This window comes from Pezoporus occidentalis, unplaced genomic scaffold, assembly GCF_034315485.1.
Source record: "Pezoporus occidentalis ecotype Australia unplaced genomic scaffold, CSIRO_AGI_Poc_V1 ctg51, whole genome shotgun sequence".
In the NCBI taxonomy this organism is placed as follows: domain Eukaryota; kingdom Metazoa; phylum Chordata; class Aves; order Psittaciformes; family Psittacidae; genus Pezoporus; species Pezoporus occidentalis.
The window spans coordinates 3,785,226-3,810,375 of NW_026915847.1; the positions used below are offsets into that span (position 1 = coordinate 3,785,226).

The 25,150-nt window shown below is 40.1% G+C and overlaps 1 long non-coding RNA gene across 1 annotated transcript; it reads right to left on the bottom strand.

Moving 5' to 3' along the window:
• Positions 1-985: 985 nt before the first annotated feature.
• On the bottom strand, positions 986-2,835 carry LOC134173335 (uncharacterized). The gene is made up of 3 exons (XR_009968213.1): positions 2,767-2,835; positions 1,582-1,683; positions 986-1,250 (listed from the first exon to the last, which is right to left on the bottom strand). It is a non-coding gene; the product is annotated as an uncharacterized LOC134173335 (long non-coding RNA).
• Positions 2,836-25,150: the final 22,315 nt, after the last annotated feature.

A 25,150-nucleotide genomic window follows, 5' to 3' on the forward strand; every position in this document is an offset into this window, starting at 1 on the left:
TATGGCTGTGAAAATAGAAGGAAAGCAACTCCAAAGAGGAAGACAAGAAAACACCACAGCTCCTGCTACTTTCAGAAAACAAGAAGTACATCTGTTTTTACTAATGCTAAATCAGTGCAGAGCAAATTAAAAAAAGCTATTATATCTAAATGGTATCTTTTAATAACCGCTTTGCACTATTAGTAAAAAAAGTTGAGCAATGGTGACCTGGATCTTTCCTGATTTTTTCTCCAAACAGACTACAGTGAATGAAATAGACTCAATTTATCTAACATCCCACATAAGATTTCAGCTAATACAAGCCCTCAACATTCTGTGTTCTTATCTATTTTTTTTTGTGTGTGTGTGTGTTCTCTAAAATCCTACAGTTTGTGGGATAGGAACCTGCTGCTTGGTATATAACTCCTGCTACAGTGTGCTTTGCACAAGGCTATTGAAGTAATTAATTACTATAAGGAAGATCCCTTCTGCTTAATGGTTGCTTGGCCCCAGATTAACTGTGCAAAACATATAAACCCACCACAGAAAGTGGAATCCAGCCAGGAACAGGCTAGCCTTCTGTGATCTGGCACAGGTTGCCCAGAGAAGCTGTATATGTCTCACCCCTGGCAGTGTTCAAGGCAGGTTGGACAGGGCTTTGAGAAACCTGGTCTAGTGGGAAGGTGTCCCTGCCCATGGCAGGGGGTTTGGCATTGCATGATTTTTAAGGTCTCTTTTAACCTAAACCATCCTATGATTCTGTGAATTCTAAGTGATTTTTCTCTACAGTCACTTTCTTAGGAGCAACAAGCTGTTCAAATGAAAGTCTTGTTACTTCACAAAGAAAAAAAAAAAAAGCCATTTATCTACCATTGCCAAAGAATGAACAATTAAGAACACACCTAAGTATATCAAGATGCTAAATATACAGATAATCTTGACAGCCCCGTATTTATTCTCCTTCCTAAAATTAACTGCTAAGAATGTGATTCTGTTCTAGGTGCATGACCAGTTGCAGGAGGAGAAATATTGTTGCCTGTGAGCTATAAAAAAAAAAAAAGGTATTTTTATGCTTCACGGAGGACGTAAATGCCCCTGACTTATGTGCTGAGCAGAGGTACATGAGTCAGCGTGTTGGAGGGATGGAGCTCTACTCTCCATCATTATGTGATTGAGGATGCTGGGTGCAAGGTTGGAAGTAAGCATTTCTTGTCTCTGTGCCAGGAAGACAGTCTCATGGCCCACTCAGGAGCTATTCCTAATAAAAACACCTCTGTAAAACAGCAGAGTATTTGGTCATGACAATCTATGCTTCAGCATAAGGAAATTACTGTAGTAGAGAAAGTTTTCAGCAAAATGAAAAACATTTTTATAAATCATAGAATTTTTGGAGGGAAAAAAAAAGGTGCTTAAAAAACAGTCCTTCCTGCTTACATCCCAGGAAGCCAGAATTAGTCGCCTTCCCTGTAGGCAATTTAAGTAGAAAGGGCAAGGATTCAATAAACATCATGACTGAACTGCCCTTTAACATCTAAGAGATGGCGACTGAGCATAAAGGCACTTATGAAAGAACTATCAAGGGGAAGTGAACATTGCCACTACCTCTGCTGAATATCTTCTGTGAATACAGGAACTGAGTCTTGAAGCCTGCTACCAGCACCTTTTATTAACTTTGGTGAATAACTGAATACAATGCTTATCAATCTGAAACGGAAAAAAAGCATGGAAATCATACATGCTGATACCATTTGCCTAGTGACACATTCAGGCACCATAGTCCACATTTTCAGTGCCTGCATATGTAGCTTTCTAATGTTTTATTATTTCTTCTTAAGCCAGAAATGTCACACATTTCTCAGTCATATTTTAGAGCTTTCTTAAGACTGTTCCATCATCAAGTTCCAAGTAAGAGCATCACCAGGACAAGCATGCCCTGATAATCTTAGCTGTTCCATCCTGCACCCAGCCACACTCCTAGAGTCCTAGAAGTGGCAGTGAAGCCACATTACCTGTCCTAAGCCATGGAGAAGTGATCTCCTATACAGACAAAAAGCTCCTGGAACCACTTGTGCCCAGACATGGGATCTGTCATGCAAATGTAATCCTTTTACAGCTTCATTTCAAGAAAGCAATCTTGAAATGATTGACTTTTCACCCTTTTCACCTCTCTCCCCCATCCTAATTTAAAAGTTAAGTAGGACCACCCTCAAAACATTGGCAGGATCAGTTGGAACCACTGAGTTGTGAAGAGGCATAGGTGCAAGAGCCCTGGCACCTGAGAGCAATGAGGGGTACCAATGGAGGAGTGAGTGCCCAAAGTTGACCTAGCAGCTTGCTGGGGAAGCTCAGTTGCTTTGGCCCTTCCAGAAGAAATTTTTTACTAACACTTGAAATAGTTTAGTTTCCTGCTGGGGAAAGAGAGGTAAACCCCGGCAGCCAGGGTGCAAAGTGACCACTGCATTGGGAAATGACTGCCTGACACAAGCCTATGTTTTTCAAGCAGACCCTAAAAGCAAGTTTGATTTTAGGAGCTCATCTCAAATATGAAGTAAACACAATAGTAAAATTTGTCATTATCTGCTTATTCAGAAATATTACCATACCATTATAGGCTTCTCAAAGTTGTCAGATTATAAATAAATAAACATCTACAAGGTGGGAAATGCAAGCCTGACCCAAGCTGATGAGAGCTGTATCATGATCAGCTTGTAAACACCCTTTCTGAACTGCATTATCCAGTTTCAAATGTCAGAGGCATCCTCTGGAAGTGCCAAGCCAAATTCTTACATGTTCTTTATCCACTTTTCTCGTGGAAGGCCTTTACACCAGCTAGTGAAGCAGATCATGCTTACTTCTGCATTTAAAAAAGAAGTAAACATCAGTCACAGTTCAGCCAATGCTCCCAGCTGTCCTGGGTTCAGCAGTAGCAGTCATTTTTCTCCTTCTTGGTAGCTGGTGCAGTGCTGTGTTTTGACTTTTGGCTTGGGAACAGAGCTGATAACAAGGATGTTTTGGTTTGTACAAGGACTCTGTGAGCCTCATGCTCTGCCAGGGAGGAGGGAAGCCAGGATGAAGCAGAGACAGGACACCTGACCCAAGCTAGCCAAAGAGGTATTCCATACCACAGCACGTCATGCCCAGGATGTAACTGAGAGCTACCCGGAAGGGCTGGGACTGCAGGCTTGGAGGAGGTATGGGTCAGTGCTTGGTCGGGCTGGGGGGGGGGGAGGTGTGGGCGGCGAGTTATCGGTCGGCTGGTGGTGAGATGTTGTATTCTCTTCCCTTGTTATCTCCTTTATCATTATTATCACTGGTGGTAGCAGTAGTGATTTGTGTTATACCTTAGTTACTAAACTGTTCTTATCTCAACCCATGGGAGTTGCATTCTTCTCAATTCTCCTCTCCGTCCCTCTGGGAGTAGGGGGAGGGCAAGAAGGGGGGAGTGAGTGAACGAGCCCTCTGCCTGGTTTTAAACCACAACACCAGCCAAGCCACTGCCCCCAGAAGGGCACCCTGCTTTGTCATTTTACCTTTTACCTTTGCATAGTGAGAAAGAGTAGCAACTAGCAAGTCATGGTGGTGCTCTTTTGATAAAATTAGAACAAGAAAGAGACTCTTGAACTACTGATTTGATTTAGGCTGATGACCAAGGGCAACTTTCCACCAAATCTTCTGTCAAGTAGAAGAAAATGATGCTGCATGTCCAGTTCTCATCCATTTAGTGCTCCAAACCCAGAGAACTTTTGATCCTGCATATCTGCCTACCAGATAAGAATCCAACAGCTTCAGAATCAGAGCTTTGCTTGCCCTCATACTTTGTGTACCAGTTAGTACACAAACTCTAAAACCTTGGTACCAAAGAAGAAAATGCACATCATTCTGAATTGGGCAATGCGGAGCGTTGGGAGGATATGCGATGAAAAGCACTTTTTACACTCTCAGTGTTTAAAGGGCTCTTTTTAAATTTACACTTCCTGATTACAGTGACCTCCGTAATAACTTTCATTTGAGTTCTTCCAATTTCAGTAGGAATGAGACACCTCAAAGGAAAATGAGGTTTCAGGAAGTGATTCAGAAATTGGTATTATCACTTGTATCTGTTAAGGCTTGTTCTTTCAGCTATATGCTTGCTTTTTTTTTTTTTTAATCTAGTATGTAAGTGTCTGCTAAGTATCATCTCACTTTACCAAGGAGGTTGCAAAACACAAGGGAGGGGAGAAGGCTGGGTTCGTACTGCTGCATTTCTAAACAGTAACAGGAGAGATCATTTTACACTCAAAGCTTTCTGCAGTGTGTATACTGCCCACTTCAGATGGGCAGTCTGATTGTCCTTACGTTCAAATATCAAACTCTCAGATTTCTAAAAATACTTCTAGATTTTTTTTTTCCCCTTGTAGTTTTAACTCCTTTTTAAACCTCCTGGTTCTCTGGTTATGTTAGATGTCTGCCACCCTCACTAGGAATCTTGACATGTTTCTCCAGAATGACCTTTATCTTACACTGAACTAAAAGCTTCAGAGAGTAAACATAAGGTCTTCCTTACCATTTCCATGTTTATTTTGCCGCAGGCTGCATCTGATCACAAAACTGACACCACTCCCACTCCATGGGAATGTTTCTTATTTAGAAAAATGGCAAATAAACCAGCACAGAGAAATCAAGTTCTAACAGATACCCATTGCACAGTGTCCTCTCCCCCAGTCAGTAATGAATCACTTCCTCAGTGCTGTGAGAAAGGGGCATCGAGTTGCTGAAGGTGCCTGATTTCAAAAGAAGCCAACTAAGATACATGATGCCATGCTGTACTTGTTGGAGAGGATAAAATCAGAAAAACAAAACGATACAGGAATTTGTATGGCTAATAGTTGCTTTTATTTTTTGCCCTACAGAACATAGGCCATTTTGGAGGTTAAAAATTAAACCTCAAATAAAATGAGGGCAAATTATCAATTACTGCAACTTCCAGAAGATCATCCAGATCATCCCATATGATCTGCAGACTACTGTACACCCCAGAAACCATCCAGAGCCACGCACGCAGGCCTTTACCCTAGTCCACCTCCTATAACTCTCTCTGCATGCAGGTGCTAATGCAAAAGCTTTTCCAGGTCACTTAGCTTGGGCCCATAACCCCACAAATTGTATTCACAGCTGCCTCCTCTGGCCCTGACAGGTTCGACAATAATCAAAGGAAAAGCAAACATCTCCCACAAAGCCTTGAAACAAATACTATGTGTTATTTTAGAGATTTTGTCAAGCGCGAGCAGCCTAGCACAGGTACCCTGAGGGGACTGCAGGTGGCGGGCCCGTTGCGTCTGCAGTCTGAAGTGCTTGGGATTTTCCCCACCGCTGTCTTACACAGTGTCCTGGGGTTCAGCAGTAGCAGTCATGTTATTTTATGTTATATGCAGTGAGGCCATGAACTGTTGGATTTTACAGCATTTCAAACATCTAGTGGCTAAAGTACAGCAGAAGATTAATGTGTAGCTTGTATGCTGGTTCTCCAAGTAGCCTGTTCTTACATTAGCTAAGTGATGACTCCTTCACCATAAATATCAGAGGGATGGAGAATAGACTTTGTGTTTGCAATTTCTGGATTCCTCATGATGAAATAGGCCACATTCAGGCAGTGTTGTCATTTTTTATTCATCACAGGTAACGTAATTCTGATCACCGCTATAGGCTATTTTGTCACTATATATAATCTTGCAACTTTCACACAGTTTTTGCAAAGCAAAATGCGAATGAGGAACTAATCCCCCTCAAAATGTCTTACAGCTTGGAGGGAAAGAGTTTTATCTATGTGACCAAAGGCTAATTGTTCAAGTCCCAGCTGTTCTGCCAACTGTGGTTAATATTTTTCTGCCCTTCACAACCCAAGACATTACATTCAATTGCAAGTAATTACTATTCCCCAGTTCTGCAGAAAAATAGAGTCTAAATGTGATTTGGACAGCATTGAAACCAGGACTGACAGGCCAGTAAGGCCTCTTGCTCAGACTGAGGAGAAGTCAGATCAGATGCTTCTAGAATAATTTGCTTCTCTATATATACTGAATTAACATATGACTTAAGTTAAAATTTGCATTAATATGCCTTTTATTGGCGTATATTAGTTGCTTTGACTAGCAGCATCCAGCCCTTTAAGGACAAGCTGTGGCAGCCTCCATGCTTTGCTGAGACTGTGCTTCTCAGACTGCAGCATGCACTCCAGTGGTGGAAGGCTGACTACCTCAAATCAGTACACAAACTAGGGTGCAGACTGATGCTACTGACAAGGGTGGCACCCAACAAAAATGAAGAAATAACATTGAGCACCCTTTGTCCTAGGCAGCTTCACTTGTATTCCAGAAACAAGGCTGACTGGGTCTGTGCAAAATCCAAAAAGATTAGGGCTTAATATAATAAGCCTCTTCCCAGAACAGAAAGTGTGGCAAATGAACGATACAGCCTGTCACCTCTTGATACCAAATTAAATCCTGCCTGGTTCAAGCAGGGATTAAAATTTATTCCCAGCTAATTGACGTTTGGAGTCACCGCACCAGATTAATTAGTCTCAGCTCCAGCTTCTGCTTTACGTATTTGCCTGCGCAGCTTTGAGGTAGTTTTTCTAGGTCATGCACAAACTTTTGCTGTGTGCTTGTTTGCATGAGAGAGTGCAGAGCCCCCCCGAAAACTCCCAGTGGTAAACCCACTGGGGCGGCTGCAACCGACTCAGTCTGAATGTGGAAGGACTGGCAAAATTATAATAATCTCCAAGGGCCAGGCTGGTGGGAGTGCACAGAGCAGCAGAGAGACAAAAACACGGGTAAGTACTGTGGGCTTTGGTCTGATTTTGTGATAGTCAACATTTTGCTGCTGTTGGTGTAATATAGCGAGCTGCCATGATCAAGTATGGCCTTTGCTCTAAATCGCAACAAACCCAAATGTAATCACAACTGATGGAAACTATGCGAAAAGAAATAAATTTAAAGAGGTGTCCCAGACAGTTTAGCAGCCATGCCTTCCCATTTCCATATTTCCTCTTTCTAAAGTAAGAGTACATAGTGGTGACTGGAAAATGAAATATTTAAATTCCAAGCTGGAAAAAAAAGGCAGGTTATTGCAATTTTTTCAATTAATCATGATTTTTGTAACGCAAGTTCACAATCAAATCATGTAAATAAATTATAAATGTTCCATTACATTAATTTATGCAAAGACATTTTAAATACCAGTAAAACCCAAGACACTTCATTCTGCAGCTGTTTGATAAGACATTTAAATGTTTTCCAAAAGATTTCTCCTCTCTTTAAAAGAAAGTTTCTTCAAAGTAAAAGATATAACGGGGAGAGGAGAAGAAATACCAGATAAAAATGTGTTTCTTTATAAAAACTGTTTCAATAAAATGTTTTATTAGCTTTGAGTACACGTGCTTCTTTAAAATTATCTGGACGGAAAAAATTGGAAGTCAGAAGGATTGAATGCTATTAGAATAAAATTCCACTTAAAGAAGGACAACAGGCAATTGTCTCTGATTTAGAGCTAGAAGTGCGTTAGTGCCATTCTTCCCTTCTGGGGACTGTTCACCCTCAACCAAAACAACCCTGTCTTAGTTTATGAGAAAATCAGGATGAGCTGCTATAACAAAATGCCAATTGCAATTCAGCTGGGATTTCATCCTGCTCTGAGAAACAGCCATCATAAAATTTTTACATTAGGAAATACATCCTGTTACTACACTTTAGGGTTTCATATTATTCCAGCTATTTCTCCCATTACCAGCTCTCAATCCAGCAATTCTGCCTCAGCAGCCTGCAAGCAAAGTCTATTTCACAACATCTCCATGCTGCACTTAAAGTGTCTGCAGAACAAAAATGATGTCATTCTGGGTCCTGTATGGAATCTGCAAGTGTTTCTTCCTGCACTCTCCCACATTATGGCCGTTATGTATATCTATTCCAGCCTTTCCTTTAACATAGTAGAGGGTGCCAGTTACAATGAAAGGGACAGCTAGTACCATCTGAAGCTACCTTCCCACCTCCTCAGGAGGTCACTGTATTCATGAGTGACACTTGAGTTGTGTCTTCAGAGATATTCTTTGTATTCACAAGGATTATATGTATCCATCAACATTTCCTAAGTGAACACTGACAACTTTATCTCATTGTAGTAGGCTGTAGGCACACAACTGTATCTCCTGTGCTGTAATCCTACAGTTATCACATAAAAGTGGTCACCGCAGCAGCAGCTGGTTACGTGAAGGAGGGTTGCCAGGGAAGTACTCAGCAGGGTTTTAGTTGTCTGAACTGGAAGCAGGAAAACATGACTGTAGGCAACTGCAGATAACCTGGTCTGTGTGGGTCATGGACAAAGAATTACTGGTAGAGTCCAAAAATAAATTTGATCCCGTAATACTTGAATGTTTACACTACCTCACAAAATTTTAATTTTTAGAGTCCTTCACTACCCTCAAAAATGCAAGAAGGACAAGAAGAAAAATGAGGATTTGCTGCAGTCGCTTGAAATCTTTGGGGAAAACTGCAAATATTTCTGTTTCCACCATTCTGAGAAGGCCAGGAAAGGGAGAAAGTGATATTTGTATGGAGACTGCATTCTCGCTCCACTACCAGCTTTCCTAATAGCTAATGCATAATACAAAGTTTATCCTGACAAGTTGTTTGAATATTGCTTTCTGAAAGCATGAAGTGCTGCGGTTAAACCTACAGCACTGATAACATTGCTGTGTGCACTGAAGCCGATTCCCAGCTGCCGGAAGCTCTTCCAGGAGGTGCTCCTTCAGAGTATTTGTAAACACCTACACACACCACTGAAAAGGATTACAGAGATTTGTGAAAGGGGAAAAAAAATGTCTATAAAAAGAAGCATTTTCTTACTAGATGTGTTTTGGTTGGGTTTGGGTTTGTTGTTTTTTTTTCTATCTGGGTTTTCATTTCTGGATAGCAGAAACAGAAATATGGTAAATGTACTTTCTTGATTAACTGACTTCTGCCTGCTGGCAGATAAACTCAGTTTATTTCATCCATTTATTCTACCATCTATTACGTTTAGTATAGCTACGTTCCATATGATTTAAGGAAATTTCATTATATTTCCTATACTGAATTTCTGTACTTCACATTTTGCTGGTAAAATAGAAACATAGGACATTGATTAATAAGCATCATATAATCCTTAGACACATTTAGTAAATCACTCTGCCACTATAGACTTTCATCAGACATATAAATAGAAGGAACAAAGGAAACTACACGGTAACATTTGTAATAAAATCATCCAAATTACTATCACTTGTAGTGTTTATATGATACTAACACAATGTTTGATCATGATAGAGAAGGAAAAAATAACTTGGCACAAAATTAAAAAAAAACAAAAGGTTGTAAAAAATGAGCCTTCATATACTAAAACCTAACCACATCACACAAAAATGAACATGGTGATAAAAAAATGCATCACAGGTGATTTGTTCCATCTGTATGTCATTTGCCACTGAGCACTCTATCAACAACATGTGGTAATATCAAACTGCTACAGGATTATCAATTATCAGGGATTATTCATTATCAAGATCCAGGATTATTACTTATCAAACTGCCTGATGTTTACTACAAATGAACTAAAAGTACTCCCTGTCTCAGTCCACAACCTTGCAATGGGCCAAGTAGTAATGGCTTTGAAGGCTTCTGATGTAGGGTCAGGATTTTCTTGTTGGAGGGGAGGTCACTGTGATCAAGGTATTTTCCAGCTGTACTTAGGTACGTTGTATCTATCTAGATTTGATAAATAACCATTTCACTTACTACTTTTTAAGGAAAAGAACCAGAAGGCTATGTTAAGAAAAAGAAAAGAATTTTCTTTCTCAAGTTTCCATTCATACCTTGTGTTCTTTTTCTTGGGAACCTCACTGTCATGAAGCACCACCTCAGGGCCCAAGTTAGTATGAACCAGACTGAAAATTAAATACATCAGCACCCTGGTCCTCTGTAGCATATAGAAGGCCCTCAAGACAGGTTCAACATGGAAGTTATCCACAAGAGTCTCTGAAACATGTGCATCTCCATCTCCAGCTGAATTCAATAGAAACCTAGCTTATTGTCTCAAAAAGATTTGTATCAGATTTGTTAGTTTATCAATTAAAACTATCTCCTCCTCTACCTCCCATTCTCTCTTGTCACACAAATTACAAACCCTTTGGACAGGACTATGTAACTTTAGCTAGGTTATCTTCTTCTTATGCACCATGACCGGTATATGGCCTTTGAAGGCCAAGCTACATTTCATGGAAAGCTGACTGAACGGGGAGAAACAGGTGCACTGCACATTTTCCTATGGAGATTCAAATAATAGGTCATTTGCACTCTTAGAAACAGATGATGACAGCAGTGTTTGATCTGATTTCCTTTTAAAGGGAGATACAATACCAACTGATCCATGTATTTATAAAAATGTGCATATCCCCTTTGGATTTTATTCAGCACTGACTTGCAGAGATATGCTAACATAAATTCATTTATCAAATGTACAAAACCAGTATCTTTAGTTTCTTACCACCAAGAAGCATAGAAACACGAGCTTTTTCCCACCATAAAAATATGTCTGCTTTGCCAATGTTACATAATTTCTAGCTTGGTTCTTTGAAAATCACAAAAATAGTTCCTACTTCAGGAGCAAATTCACTCCTCAAGTGTGATCAGAATCACATCTGCTGAATTTTAGTGATAAAAAGCAAGTTTTCTTCATGTCAGACTCTAGAACTGTAACAGGTAAGAGCACATACTCCCTAATCCAAGGACAGAAATCTGATACATTGTTAAACTAAATAATTTCTAAAGACCAGCGCCTGTAAGGTGCTGGGAGCCCTGCGTTCCTGGTTCCTGTCCATGGCAGCACGGGCTGCTCAGTAGTGCAGGGGTGTCACTTCTTAGAAACTTTACATCTCTGGCTGTCACTTGTTATCAAGCACCGATATATGCAGTTGAGACTTTGTTAATGAGGTATAAAGGCTACTTCTCCACACAGACTCAGGATGAAAGTTTGCTTATTTACTGTATTATTTTTTTGTGTACCAGCCGTAGCTGTTAATTAAACACAGGCACTCCTCTAAATGCAAAGATGGTAACTAGGGCTCCAGGGCTATATGAGTCTGCATTTTAGTAGTTTGTAAAAAAAACTATGTAAGAACTTCACTGAGTAAGCTAATAATTACAGTAGAGGACTGCAGGGCCTTCCTAAACTGATCCTCAGCAGCAAGGGAGTAAGGAGGCCACTTCAGCAACAGGGAACTCCGAAGGGAGAGTAGCATAGCAGCTCATTTAACAGCTTCTTAAGACTCCAAAATTCTCTTAACTAAATACTGCAGAAAACTGAAAGAAGTTACAGGGCTACAGTCAATCTTCCCATCCGTAGGCTCTAATCCTTTTATTCACCTATCAGTTGGCTAGTCAGGTGAGAGAAAATATTTGCCATTACATTTAAAATCAGGGTTAAGTGTTCACCACAAATCTCAATATCTGGTTTTAGGATGATAAGAAGCCAACCATGCAACTTTGAAAACACAGAATCATAGAATCATAGAATACTTAGGGGTGGGAAGGACCTTAAGATCATCTAGTTCCAGCACCCCTGCCATGGGCAGGGACACCTCACACTAAACCATCTCACCCAAGGCTTCATCTAACCTGGCCTTGAACACCGCCAGGTATGGAACATTCACAGCTTCCTTGGGCAACCCATTCCAGTGCTTCACCACCCTTTACAGTAAAGAACTTCCTCCCTATACCCAATCTAAACTTCCCCTGTTTAAGTTTTAACCCATTGCCCCTTGTCCTATCACTACAGTTCCAAATGAGGAGTTCCTCCTCAGCATCCCTGTAGGCCTCCTTCAGATACTGGAAGGCTGCTATGAGGTCTCCACGCAGCCTTCTCTTCTCCAGGCTGAACAGCCCCAACTTTCTCAGCCTATCTTCATACAGGAGCTGCTCCAGTCCCCTGATCATCCTCGTGGCCCTCCTCTGGACTTGTTCCAACAGTTCCATGTCCTTTTTCTGTTGAGGACACCAGAACTGCACACAATACTCCAGGTGAGGTCTCACAAGAGCAGAGTAGAGGGGCAGGATCACCTCCTTCGACCTGCTGGTCATGCTCCTTTTGATGCAGCCCAGGATGCGGCTGGCTTTCTGGGCTGCGAGTGCACTCTGCCTGCTCATGTTCATTTTCTCATCAACAGCACCCCCAAGTCCTTTTCTGCAGGGCTGCTCTGAATCTCTTCTCTGCCCAACCTGTAGCTGTGCCTGGGATTGCTCCGACCCAGGTGTAGGATCTTGCACTTGTCATGGTTAAACTTCGTAAGGTTGGCATCAGCCCACCTCACAAGTGTGTCAAGGTCCCTCTGGATGGCATTCCTTCCCTCCAGGGTATCAACTGAACCACACAGCTTGGTGTCATCGGCAAATTTGCTGAGGGCACACTCAATAATTAGAACAGCTCTTGACATGTGAGTTGCCATGAGTTGGCCACCAATACCCTTACTCAAACAAAAATGGAGCCTCAATTCCTGCATAAAATCAGGGAAATAAATGTTCCTGCATGACACGCAGGGTCTTTCCTTGAGCATGTGTCCAGTCCAGGCCAGTCCAGCCAGAAGTACTGCTGGCGAGGACTGCCCTGGAGCATTATTCACATCCCACAGGAAGATAACAGCAGAGTGATCACAATGAGCTTACACATTCCTCTCAGAAGCTCTTCTGCTGGTAATGGAAACAGGGCATCACCATGGGGAATGAAAAGACAGTTTCACTATCTCTGCAGAGATGATGGTATTTCCTGGTTTAACCACTGAACCATAAACATTGACAGCAAACCATAAACATAAGTATCCGCTGCAAATAATACACTGCAGTTTCATTTTACTAACTGTTTTCTGGCTGTGTTCAATTAAGTACATTAAAATTATTTCTCAGTATTCATTTCCCATTGCTTTCAATGCCTTCATCCCTCATTCAGGATCAGAGAAGCAGTAACCGCATTAACAGCAATGCCTTCACAGTCTGTATGGCATAGAGAGTTTTCATATGAGGAAGAAAGGAATTATACATGAATAAGATAGTAAAGGCACAAGGGAAAGGAAAGAGGAAAGTGATTTAGCAAAGCATTTCAAATGTTTTAATAAATCATAAATTTACACTGAAATGTCACTTCAGCAAGTTTTCTTACACTGATCACCAAACGACGATTATACTCTTTGTGTGTATGCGAGAAGCTATTAAAGTGCTGTTATAGTTGCACAGCATTTCTGAGGAAAAATACTGATTGGAGCATAAAGAATTTCAATTTTTACTACTACTTGGTCTTTTCACATAGTCTCCATTAGTTCAGCAAGAAAATGAAATATAACAAGTGTGCAATCTAAGCCACAGATCTCAGAGACCCCCCAAAAAATATGAAATCCAGAAAAACCTGGATGCCTATTTCATGGAAAACGTAACAACTTTATGCTCTAATGATTTTTAATGCAGCAGATCTTGGAGAGAAGATGTAAGATGATGCCACGCAGAAATGCAAGAAAATATTTTTTGAAGTGGAAGAATCAGATAAATCATGAATCACCAGTGTCAATGCTAAATCTGCGCATGTTCTCATTGCTATTTTTAGATCACTGACCACCATCCTACTGTCCTTGCCCAAGGATTTTAAGCAGTGTTTTCAAAGACTTACAAGCAAACAAGACAACCAAACATGAGGAATCCACATAATCACCACAGTACTTTCTGACTTTCTCTTCTGCTCTGGGCTGCAACTTTCCAGTGAAACTACTATTCCATCCCCAAATGTTGAGTTTCAAGCCAGAAAGTATTTGCAGATTCAGTTACAAAACAACTGACTGATGGATAGATGTAAAAATCAATAGGAATGGATATAAGTCATCAGGGATAAGCCAGCTACCAATGATACTGAAAATCCCATCTAGCTTTGCTTCCACAGAAAAGATTCAACCATGCCAAAAGCAGATATTGTAATTAGTACATTTGATGTGGTTTTAAAGATATCTCTCTGTGGCAGGTAGACTCTCAATGGTCTATCTTTACATATATTCCTGCTATATCTCAAGATCTTTTATTTTTTTTTTTGCTACAGATCTAGCTCTTAATGGCGCTAAATTCAACAAGATTCAAGCAAATGCATGCTAAGAAGAGCAAATACTTAAACAAAAACTTGTTTTTTTAAACATGCTGCCTTTGTACTACTAGAATCATCTTAGTCATCTGGACATAGCATAATTTTCTTAAACTTTCTGTAATATTCCAAGACAATAAAAACATAAGCAAAATGATTACAGAGGGCAGCAAAACTAGCACTGCCTTTTCCCCTTTACTCTCCCATTTTTTCCTTTCTCATCTCATCAGATGTTTTATAACCACAGGATTAGAATGATGTAGGTTAGAAGGGACCTCTGGAGGTCATTTGGTCCACTGCACTAAGCATCACCAACTTCAAAGTCAGATCCAGCTTCAAAACAAGACCAAGTTACCAGTCCAATGACGGAACTGGTCTAAGAATGGAGATTCCATAACATTCCCAGGCAGCCTGATTCAATGACTGTCAAACCTCCTTTGTTTTTCCTAGTTTATCTGGAATTTCCCTTGTGGCAATTTGTGCCTTCCTTGAGTCTACATACTCTTTCGGCTCCCTTTAACAGTGACTGAGGCAAAAAATGGGTACAACGCAAAACCACTTTTGTTACTTTAGACAACTGTCTGGTTGGCAGGGAAACATGCTTTCATTGCTAATATACTGAGATCTACATAATTCAGTCTGAATGTTTTAGCAAAGAGAAGATAAGGATATCTTAATCGGTCTTTAGTCCCTGGAAAGAAGTTAATGCCTCTATCAGAAAAATGAGGATAAAAATCACTGTTTGAGAGATGCTAAATTATTTTCTGCATAAAGCTCATATAGCCCAAGGGAGAATATGGAATGGCAGCAAAAGGCAATGGCTATTTTTAAAAGAAAACATTGCTGAAGCAGTATTTCATTTAACTGAGATTATAGCTAAAAATAGGTAAGTATAGACCTTCTCAGGTATTACCATGGCAAAGAAGCTCTTAGATAATTATGTGGAAGAGTGGAGGAAAACTCAGAAAGACATGGAACACACAGTGTGCTACTCCACTGATCTCTGATCTGTGTCTCCTGGTTAATATAGTAATATGAATGACATGAGAGTTGGCTTCTACATTCTTTTGGGGGGGCTTGGGGTTTAGTTTTGGGTTTTGTTTTTGTTTTGTTGTTTGGTTTTTTGGCTTTTTTTGTTGTTGTATTTTCCCCATGAAATGTTTGGTTTGCTGTTTCTGTGAGTGAAAAAAAATATAGGTTCTAGGTATTGACAGTCTGACATAACAGCTTAGATTATCCATTGCACCTTATAAAATAATTAGCCTGGAAGTGAAGAATCGAGTTCAAGAATGTGCTAAATGGAGCAATCATCCAGCAAAGTGAACAGGGAAAGGATTTTGCAGTTATAGTGGAAGAATCACTGAAACATCCATCTGTTCAGTACACATATGCAATAAAGGAGACAAATGAAATAGTATGTTTTTACATGTTGTGCTGTGTGATCAGAATAAAAACAAGAGAGATTACAGGATGTGCTGTGTAAATCCCACTGCTTGCTGTATGGGGCACCATGCATTTACAGAGCTACTAATGTGATAAAACCAAGTCTTAACACCATAAGGCAATTTCTGTGGAGCTGAAGATACACTCATATTAAAAAAAAAAAAAAAAAAAGGACTTCAGCATGGTCTAACAGAACTGGAAATTGTGAAGGGGACTAACAAAATTAATAGAAATAAAGCTTTAATGCTAGAAAGCCATTTACAAGCTAGAGGAGATAGCTCCAAGTAGCCTACTCGTTGTTTGACTAATGAACTCAGACAGCTATTCCATTCAAACACCTGCAGTCATACAAAATAAGCTACCGAATAATTAAAACAAACATAAAATGAATTCAATGAGTGCAAGTGATGGTTTGTTTATTTTGGTGAGAAGGCAGAAAACACACCTACTAAAAAAGTAATCTGCACATGCAGACCCCTGACTGTAGCTAATACACCCTGGGGCAGCACTGAAAATGCTCATTTTCATAGTTATGAAATAGTTGGCAAGCTGATTAGTAGCAGACAAAGGTTGTAGTTAAATAAAAAATGGCTTATTGATTTCTGATCAACCTCCCATCAGTTTTATCTCAATTGTACTCACCAAGCAGTCTTTAGTGCTAGTAGCTCGTTAATGTAATGCTCTGCTCTGGCAATGGAATGGTCCTGACCCTGGAAAGGTCCCACAGTACTGCTTTCTGTGTCGTGGGCCCAAGCACACTGTGCAAGGACAACTGGCAGCAGATTTTCTTCAAATTATCTGTACTAACATAATGCTTGTGCTGATGTGGATGTACTCAGCATATTCAAATGAGCTCCTGTTGTGCAGTACAGCCCCAAGTGCCGATGTGAGTATACCCCAGGTACTAGTAGGCCTCTACTGCCAGGATTTAACTTCTCTGTTTCTGTAGGAGTGCTGGTATCATTACAAGACATTCAAGGACAGGAGCAGAAGCAGCATGGACACGCAGGAACATAGTGTTAAGAGAACTGAAAAATTCCAGCTCAGGTTTACACTACTGACAAAAGAGGGTGCTCAGAACTTCTTCAGAAGCAGTGTGATGTAAACTTCTGAGTAGCACTAATCAAAGGGAAAAATCCACCTGTTAGTGCCCTCTTGAAGTCACTCCAAAGATGAATTTGACCCCTAGTGGAATGACAGCATAATCAAATGACATCAAGGGAAAGGGCTTTAAGTCACACTTAACTCTAGTTATATTATTTTTATTGCATTACTGTATTTTTGTTATGTATGACTTACTCTTCATTTGTCGGTGTTATGGTAATATTCCATAAGTTGTTTAAGATTTTATTAGCACTTTGTCTTGTTTGACAGCTTTATTCATGCACCAACTCAAGAGATTTTATAATTGTACTTTCCATTATTGATATATTTCCATATGAACACCAGAGTAAGGTGTTATAACAATATAAATGAAAGAAAAGGAGCCTAATTTCTTTTTATACTGCAGAGGTGATTCTGCTTCCAGCAAGTATGAATACTTTAGCTCAGGACCGCCTACGGAAACAAGGAAAATTTTTTCAGTGGTCTGCTAAGTTGACATTTCAGACTTATCTCAAGAGAGCAGCAACAACTTAAAGTGATTTTGGCAATAATGCCGAGGTCTACCAGCATTCCCCATGAAATAATGGTCAGTTCCCTGGAGAGCTACCTCAAGCTCCTAAGTTTTCCTGTCAACTGAGGGAAAACTTTGCACTCTCCTCTAACCTCACTCTCAGAATAAGGCTCACATGTGGTGTCTGATGTGGGGAACTGCTATTTTGGCAGTGTACATTCAAGCTGGCAGCTGCTAACTTCACAATAAAAACGCCTGGATCTTCAAACCTTCTGTGCTGAAATATTCATAAGAAGAGACGGGACTACCATTTTTAGCAGCATCCCACAAGCAAGCAGTCAGGCAGGTGAACAAACCAAGGTACTGCTAAAGGAAGACAGCTGACAAGTGCAAGTTTCTACTCAGGCTATTTTTCACCCAACACAATGACCTTGACACCTATGCATGCACACAGGGACAGAAGGGGAAGACATGTTGTGTGCCTTAGCTTTGACTATGCCAGATCTTCTGCCATCTTCGTCGAGCAGAGATGCAGTTAGACCCTATGCTGAGAAACCCCAGATGCAGAGGGAACACTCCCTCTCTTCTCCATACTTGCAGAGAACAAACTGTATTTCAGTATTTGGAGACTGTCCACAGAGTTTGAGAGAGTCATTTATCCCACAATGCACTGCAAGTGCTCAAGCCCAGACTGTCAAAAGCTCAGATTGTTTTCCATCATCTTTTAGGATTTTCATCTTTCTTTGAGAAACAACCATTCCAGTCTTGCCTAAAAGACTCTCTCCTTCTTTTCCTATGGAGATATTTTACCTTTCTAGAATAAATTAACCGCCCCCTCTGGACAGTTTACTTTTTAACTGAGGAAAGACAGCTGGAACCTCTTCACCTCCTGCCTTCCAGTCTTTCCTGCTCATGCACTCTGGCTTGACAGGTTGGCATTTAGACACCTACAGAGGCCTCCTGGTGATAGCCCTGCCAACCAGAGGAGCCTACTGGAAAACCCTTCCTACGGTCACCCCCAGCAGATTAGACTATTTGGAGCTTTCCCCAGTTAATTCCTGTGTTGTCTCCCTTATGGCTTCTAGGTCACTCCTTTTGCTCCTGACTTTTAACTCCATTTCCATGATGGACTTATTTTACACAGGGATGTGAGACAGCTCCCAGGTAGAACTGGATTTCACACACCAAAACTTTGCAAGCCACACTTTTAAAAGGAAGACAAATTCTATTTTCTTTAGCTAATCTTTTCCTGTAATTATTATTAGCAGCAAAAAGCAGTTACATTAATACAGCCAAGCTGAATAAGCAGGTTGTTTCATTTTCTCCTAGGAGAAGAAAAAAAAAAGGAAACAAAACAGGAGCATATCTTTCAATGATTGATTTTTATTTTTTTTTTAATGTCACCATGATTCCCAAGCCTTTATTTTCCAGGTGGCTCTTTTTGAGTGTAGCAGGAGCTAGCTGCTCCTTCACAAATGGCAGCTGGGGCAGTCGCAGCTACCCACACAGGGTCCAACAGGGCAAGGTCTGGCAGCCAGGGCCTGTCCCACCACCCCAGCCAAGAACAGGGCAACTGTGAGGGGGACCAGCCCAGATGCGTTGCTGGGACAGGGGATGTTCTTTCCATGAACCAGCCCATCTTTCTCAGTTGGCCACTGCTCCTGTGGAGGCTGATGGTGGAAACAGACAAACTGATGGACGGGACAGTGGAAACAGGCTGCCCTCAGCTTCACACGGCTGTGCTCAGAGCACACCCAGGTCTCCCATGCCTGCCCACATTTTGTTATATTGTCTATGGACAGTCTGCAGGGGGCATAAGGGACTGGAAGGGTAGGGAGAAGAAAGACAGAAAGGCAAACTTCTCTTTCCACATGGAGAAATGAGGTGTGGAGAATCTTCACTCAAATTCAAACTGACAAATTAAATGTCATCAGTGCTTCAGATGAACACATTCATCTGCAGAGGCCTGTTTCTGCCAGCTGCTTGTAAAGCAGACTTTGGGGGAAAGCAAGGGGAACTGAAGAGACAGCTATGAAAACCATCAGGTTTTCCATGTCTCTGAAGCGGCAGAAACAGGCAGACATCTGACTGCAGGACCTGCATCACCACTGACCAGCTTAAAAACTAGCATTGTGGTACTTCTCATTTTGCAACTTTGAAACATGTGACCAGCTTATCAGTGCTGTTTTTGCCAACACTGTTTTCCTACTGAGCAGACCCATGATGGAAAAATCATGGATATCCTGACCTGCTCTGCTACTCCTCAACCACACTGGAAGAGGGATTGTGTGTAAGTGCCAATTCCCGCTGCAGCTGGAATGTGCTGCATCGGAACAAGAGAAGTGTAATGAACTGAAAAAGCTCACAGCTGCATGGCTATCAGGAGAGAAAAGAATGCCATTTAGTAACAAGTTGATACACTATATTGGTTCATGTCTAAATTTATTCCTCCTCAGACAGACAAGTGCCTGCATTAAGTAAAACGCTTAGTGAATACATTAAATACTGGAAATAACACACTAATACTATTTACAGCGCATGGTGATGTGGCCTTATTATTTCAAGATGACAGTGGCTTTTCTGCTAAAAACTTTGTGAATATTACAATTTCTAATTTCCACACTAAATCTCAGTTAAATTACCATGAGTCTCAAAGACTCATGAAATTAAATGGAACAATTCACAGCACCAAAAATGTGTTTTACATGTCCAGACAAATCTGATTATCATCATACTCTTCAGAAATATGTTATATATTCCAAGCATGTCCGATTTTTCATTATATTACCATTAAATGTGGTCTAACTTTAGCTGACAAATCAGAGAATAATAATTAGGATGAATCTGGTAATTTATTTCAGTGTTATGAGATTAATTATGTTACTGACAAGCAAGATAAGGTATTTGGACAATGCCATTAGATGGTTCTGAATAAATAAAATTTAATATTATGTTAAATGTATTCCTTAAAAGTATCCTCCATATAATAAGTAAGGTCTAGTAAAAAACAAACAAAATGTCACCTGTCATTTCCCATCCAAAGCCAGGATGCCTGGATTCTTACTGTCTTCCCCAAAAGGTAAAGATGATTTCATGGTTATTGGTATGCTTTTGGGGGGTCCTGTTGAGAAAGCAGGTTATTGCTATTGCTCTAGATCCAGAACTGGGATTGTAGAGCTCACTTAATAAACACATTAATTTAATCCTGCTGAAACTGCGAAAGGCACAGCAGCCACTCAGAGCGAAGGGCAGCTTGTAACTGGTAGTTTCAGACTCGGATCACACTCAAATCAGCCCAGAACAGGATCCAGTTCTGTTAGTTACTGAAAGCTCATGCCAGTAGTACTGTCTCATTATTGAGATAAATATGATGCACAAAGCCATGCCACAAACATAATATTACATAATTCTGAGTTTCATGTGAAAAAGAGGCTTAAATATTATGCTAGTAGCTACACAAAATGAGAATTGAATGTACATTCCCTGAGCTCCTGCCCCACATCACCTAGCATACAGAGAGGAAAATGTAAACCAACAGCTGGGATATGAACACTTTATCCATGCAATCTCTTAGGTACAATGTAAAGTGATCTACAATTAGTAATTATTCCAAATGTGATATTACGCTCATCTATCACTCACTTGTGTTAGTCAATGCCATTCAGAAGATATTTTCTTGACCACATGGACATGAAATGAATTAATGCTGCACATAAAAGGAGCTGTACTATTACGCATAACCTAAGCTTAATCCTGTTTCTGTTTAATTATACTAAGCAATGCTTTGCAAGGACAGGAGTAAGGCTGCTCTTCTTTAGAATCCCTTCTTTCTGTAAATCTTTCCTGTCCCAGTTAAGCTAATCAACATTCTTACAATGCTTTCTCATATGAACTGTCAGTATTCCTTAAATGCGTTACTATCTACCAATTACCATTTTCTACCACTTTCTACCACTCATAACACTTCTTTTTCATTAGCACTTCAAAATATTCTCACGTTCTATAACATCTCATTAAACTGGAATCCTGATTATTTCTATTGTGCTAGCAAGTGTGTCACTGTCACTATAATGGTTATCTTTTTCCTATTTTAACTATCCAAATGAAGCAAAAATCAGTTCCACTTCATTCTTTCCAGATGAATCCCAACTCTTTTTATTTAGACACCCCTATTTATACTTATTTCCAATTCTACATAATTCCACTGTAATGAAACATCTTTTCATGGCATGTCCTCTGCAATCTTACTGTCAGGAGATGAGCCTGCACACTAAAGCAAAACTATGAACAAGACTTTGGTAATCTCCATCCCATTCTGAAGCTCTTCTTAGCATGGCAGTGGCAAGGCCCTCTGTGGGTGGGGCTCCCTACTTACACATTGCCAGAAGAACCTATGTTCATGCAATATCACTTACTTTTTCCCTGCTGTGCAAAGTTAACACATTATTATTTTATCACTGATGGAAATGTTCACTGTGAAGCAAGCCATGCCCTAGCACATGCTGTAAAAGCACAAAATGGAAAGAATCATCCAGTTCTTGAACACTGCCAATGCAAATATGAGCCAAGAGAGGAGATAACAAATAGATGGAGCATGGAGGTAATAACAAGACAATCAAGGTCAGTGAAAAAAAGAATGATCACAGAAAGCAAACTGGAGCTCTTCTGTACCTATCACATCAAGACAGAGATTGGCAGAGTCATGAAAAGAGAATGAGGTGGTTCCGAAGGTATTTATGAGGGTATGTGAGATGGAGCTTCATCAGGAAAAATGTTAGGTGTTTACAGAGGAGGATTTTCAAAAGCACCTAAGTCATTTTAGAACATGCATCCTATTGGCTTTCAGTAAGGCTGATATTCATAAAGCACTTTGAAAGCACAGGGTGTCATTTCTTGTCCTCCTGATCCACTTTCAAAACACAGATAAATTATAATATAAACAAAATCAAATTGCTTTACCAGCTAATGTCAGGCATAATTCTCTTAGAGTTCCAGGTACTGTAAAATCATTTTGTGGCTTTTGGTGAAACATTTAGACCTTCTATCAGACATGTCTATTTCACAAGCAAGTGTAGGCCACAATCTTTTGCAAGAGCTCTAGAGACAGTAGGAATGACAAACTTTAAATGACCAAGTATTAAAGACCTTTTAGCTTCAAAAGCATTGGTATTTGTGGAGTATTGGTAGAAAACAGGACTCACAAGTACCCAAGAGAGCACATTCAGGCCAGGATGGATGGTTTGACAGCACTGCTTGAACACAAGTATGTCAGCTGCCTAAACCATCCTCTTATCATGATGGGTTGCAGGGCATGAGGATGTTCACTGGTCATGGTTCAGTTTTGAAGGGGACCTGTCTAATACTGATAGGAAACAAGAATTTGAGTGCCCTGTGCAATCAGGCATTGCCCTCAGAGGAAGAGGTTTTCCAAGCCTTGACCTACTCTGAGAGGAAGGTACTTCTCCAGTATTAGCATAAATACAGATGCACAGCAGGTGAACACTTGAAGCAAACTTAAAAAGTGAGCAGGAGCTAGGAAGCTGTTACTCTTACAATTATGAGATACAGTGCAAGAAACAACAGGAGACAAAAATCCTTATGTCAAACTGAAGTTCTGACTGGTGAGTGGCCAGACTGGAAGGTGACTGGCCTAAGGGGATGACAAGAGTATCAAGTACCTTCGAGCCCTCCCGAGGGGACAGACCTAAGCCAGATCTTTGTTGAGAAACTGAAATGGCAATTCTTTTTGTCAGAAAGAATACTCCATGTATATCTTAGGTGTCTGATTTACATTAAGCTAAAAAGCATTAACAAGACAAAAGCACCTTATAGCCACTTAATAAAGAAATAATTTTCCTCTCTGTTATCCAAAATTTCCTACAGTAGTTTATGACACTATAAACCTTCTGTGATTCATTGCCTTTAAATCACTCTAGGAAAATGAAGATACTGAAAAACATGCAACAACTACAGGGAAAAAAGTATCCACCATCTTATTTGGGTAAGTTCTGTATCAAGCTGTCAGTATAGCACCATATGATTTTCAAAAAGATGGGGCTGGATCTGCCTCATGTTTTTTAAATGTTTTGGGCCATGAGTAATGCATTTTCATTTTTTTTCAATTTGTAGATAATAAGTAGTAGGTAATTTTGCCTTCAGTAAAGAAAAATAACTATTTTTCGACATGTATTTATGCCTTGTGTGAAATGAAGTTTTACTTTAAATAGGTCCTTTACCACAAGAATGAGATCACTGAAATAAGGGCAGAAAAGTCCACAGTACACCCTGACACATGATTCAACATAAATAAGTTCTACAAGCTTAGTGTATTTGTCTAATCATATGTTATTTATAAAATTGAACATTTGCTTCTATGCTGCACTGTTCCAAGCACTTTCTTTCCAACTTATTTCAGTGCATACAGAGCATCAGAAAAAGACTACGCTTCCCTCTGATGACAAGGAATCTGATACTGAAACAGGAACTGATTGAGACTGTGCCCAACTGTTCAGAGAACCAATTATTTTACACATTAACCTAAGCTCTCCTCAGCAGCTACTGTAAGTGAAGAACACATCAGATCCCGGTTTAAGACAAAATACCACCACTATTGAATTATCACAGGCTCCATCTGTGCTGAAATTTAAAATGGAATCCAAATAAAAATGTGTTTACACAATTTCACATTTCAGAGTACACATCTGACCCTGCGTTGTTTTTCTATACCACACAATTCTTTTCTTCGTGGATCTTAAGTAAGCCTGAGCTATGGAAAATTTCCTTGCTGATCTAAATTTATACCAGAGAATTCAGCTATTCAAATAAAGAAACCACTACAATTCCTTTTGTTGTTATGCATTTGAATTAGTATATGCAACACCACAAAAAGTGTCAAAATATAGATAAACAGGCTTATTTTGGAATATTCTAAACCAAAATAATCTGAATTAGATATATTACTTCATTGCTAAGAATCCTTCCAGGGATTCAAATACTGGAGCTGAATTCAAAAAAGAAAAAGACCCAAACCCACAATCTAATAGGTCAATGAAATAGTAGCTGAGCAAACTCTTCCAAAAAATCATTAAACTGCACTGACATTTCTGACAGAAGATAGCAACTAACTGTAGATTCCGATTACCAGTGTGACTACACTGTGTCTTAGGGCTGTACTACTCCTTGTGATCTGCTCACTTAAGTGTGAAATCTCTGAGGATCTGTAAAAGACTAACATAATGCATTCATAGAATCATATCATGGAATGGTTTGGGTTGTAAGGGACCTTAAAGATCACCTAGTTCCAACCCCCTGCCATGGGCAGGGGCAGCTTCCTCTAGACAAAGTTGCCCAAAGCCGCACCTAACCTGGCCTTGAACACTGCCAGGGATGGGGCAGCCACAGCTTCTCTGGGCAACCTGTGCCAGCGCCTCACCACCCTCACAAGGAAGAACTTCTTCCTAATATCTAAACTAAATCTCTCCTTTGTCAGTTTAAAACCATTCCCTGTTGTCCCATCACTATATGCCTTTGCAAAAAGTCCCTCTCCAGATATTTCTTACAGGCCCTCTTTACGTAATGGAAGGCTGCTATAAGGTCTCCCCTTATGCTATCCCTGATTTTGGAGGATCTGTGCTAGTGGGTCTGCATCTGACTTCTGTTTCATTAAACATGCTTGCATAAAATACACTTTAGTTACTGTCTATTGATATTGTCCAAAGCTACTGTGTTCCTTGTTCCACAGTACTTCATTACTGGGTGTTTCAGGACTCCTTGAAGTCAAGTCAGACACCTTTTCTTAGTGTTGCAAGGAAAAAAGGTGTATGGACTCACATTCATGTGTCTGTCTTCCTCTTGCTCATCACAAGCATTAGAATAAAATGGCTGATTTCTCTTGGTTTTGACAGGAGGTAGAAATTTCAAAGATGTAATGCTTTGACA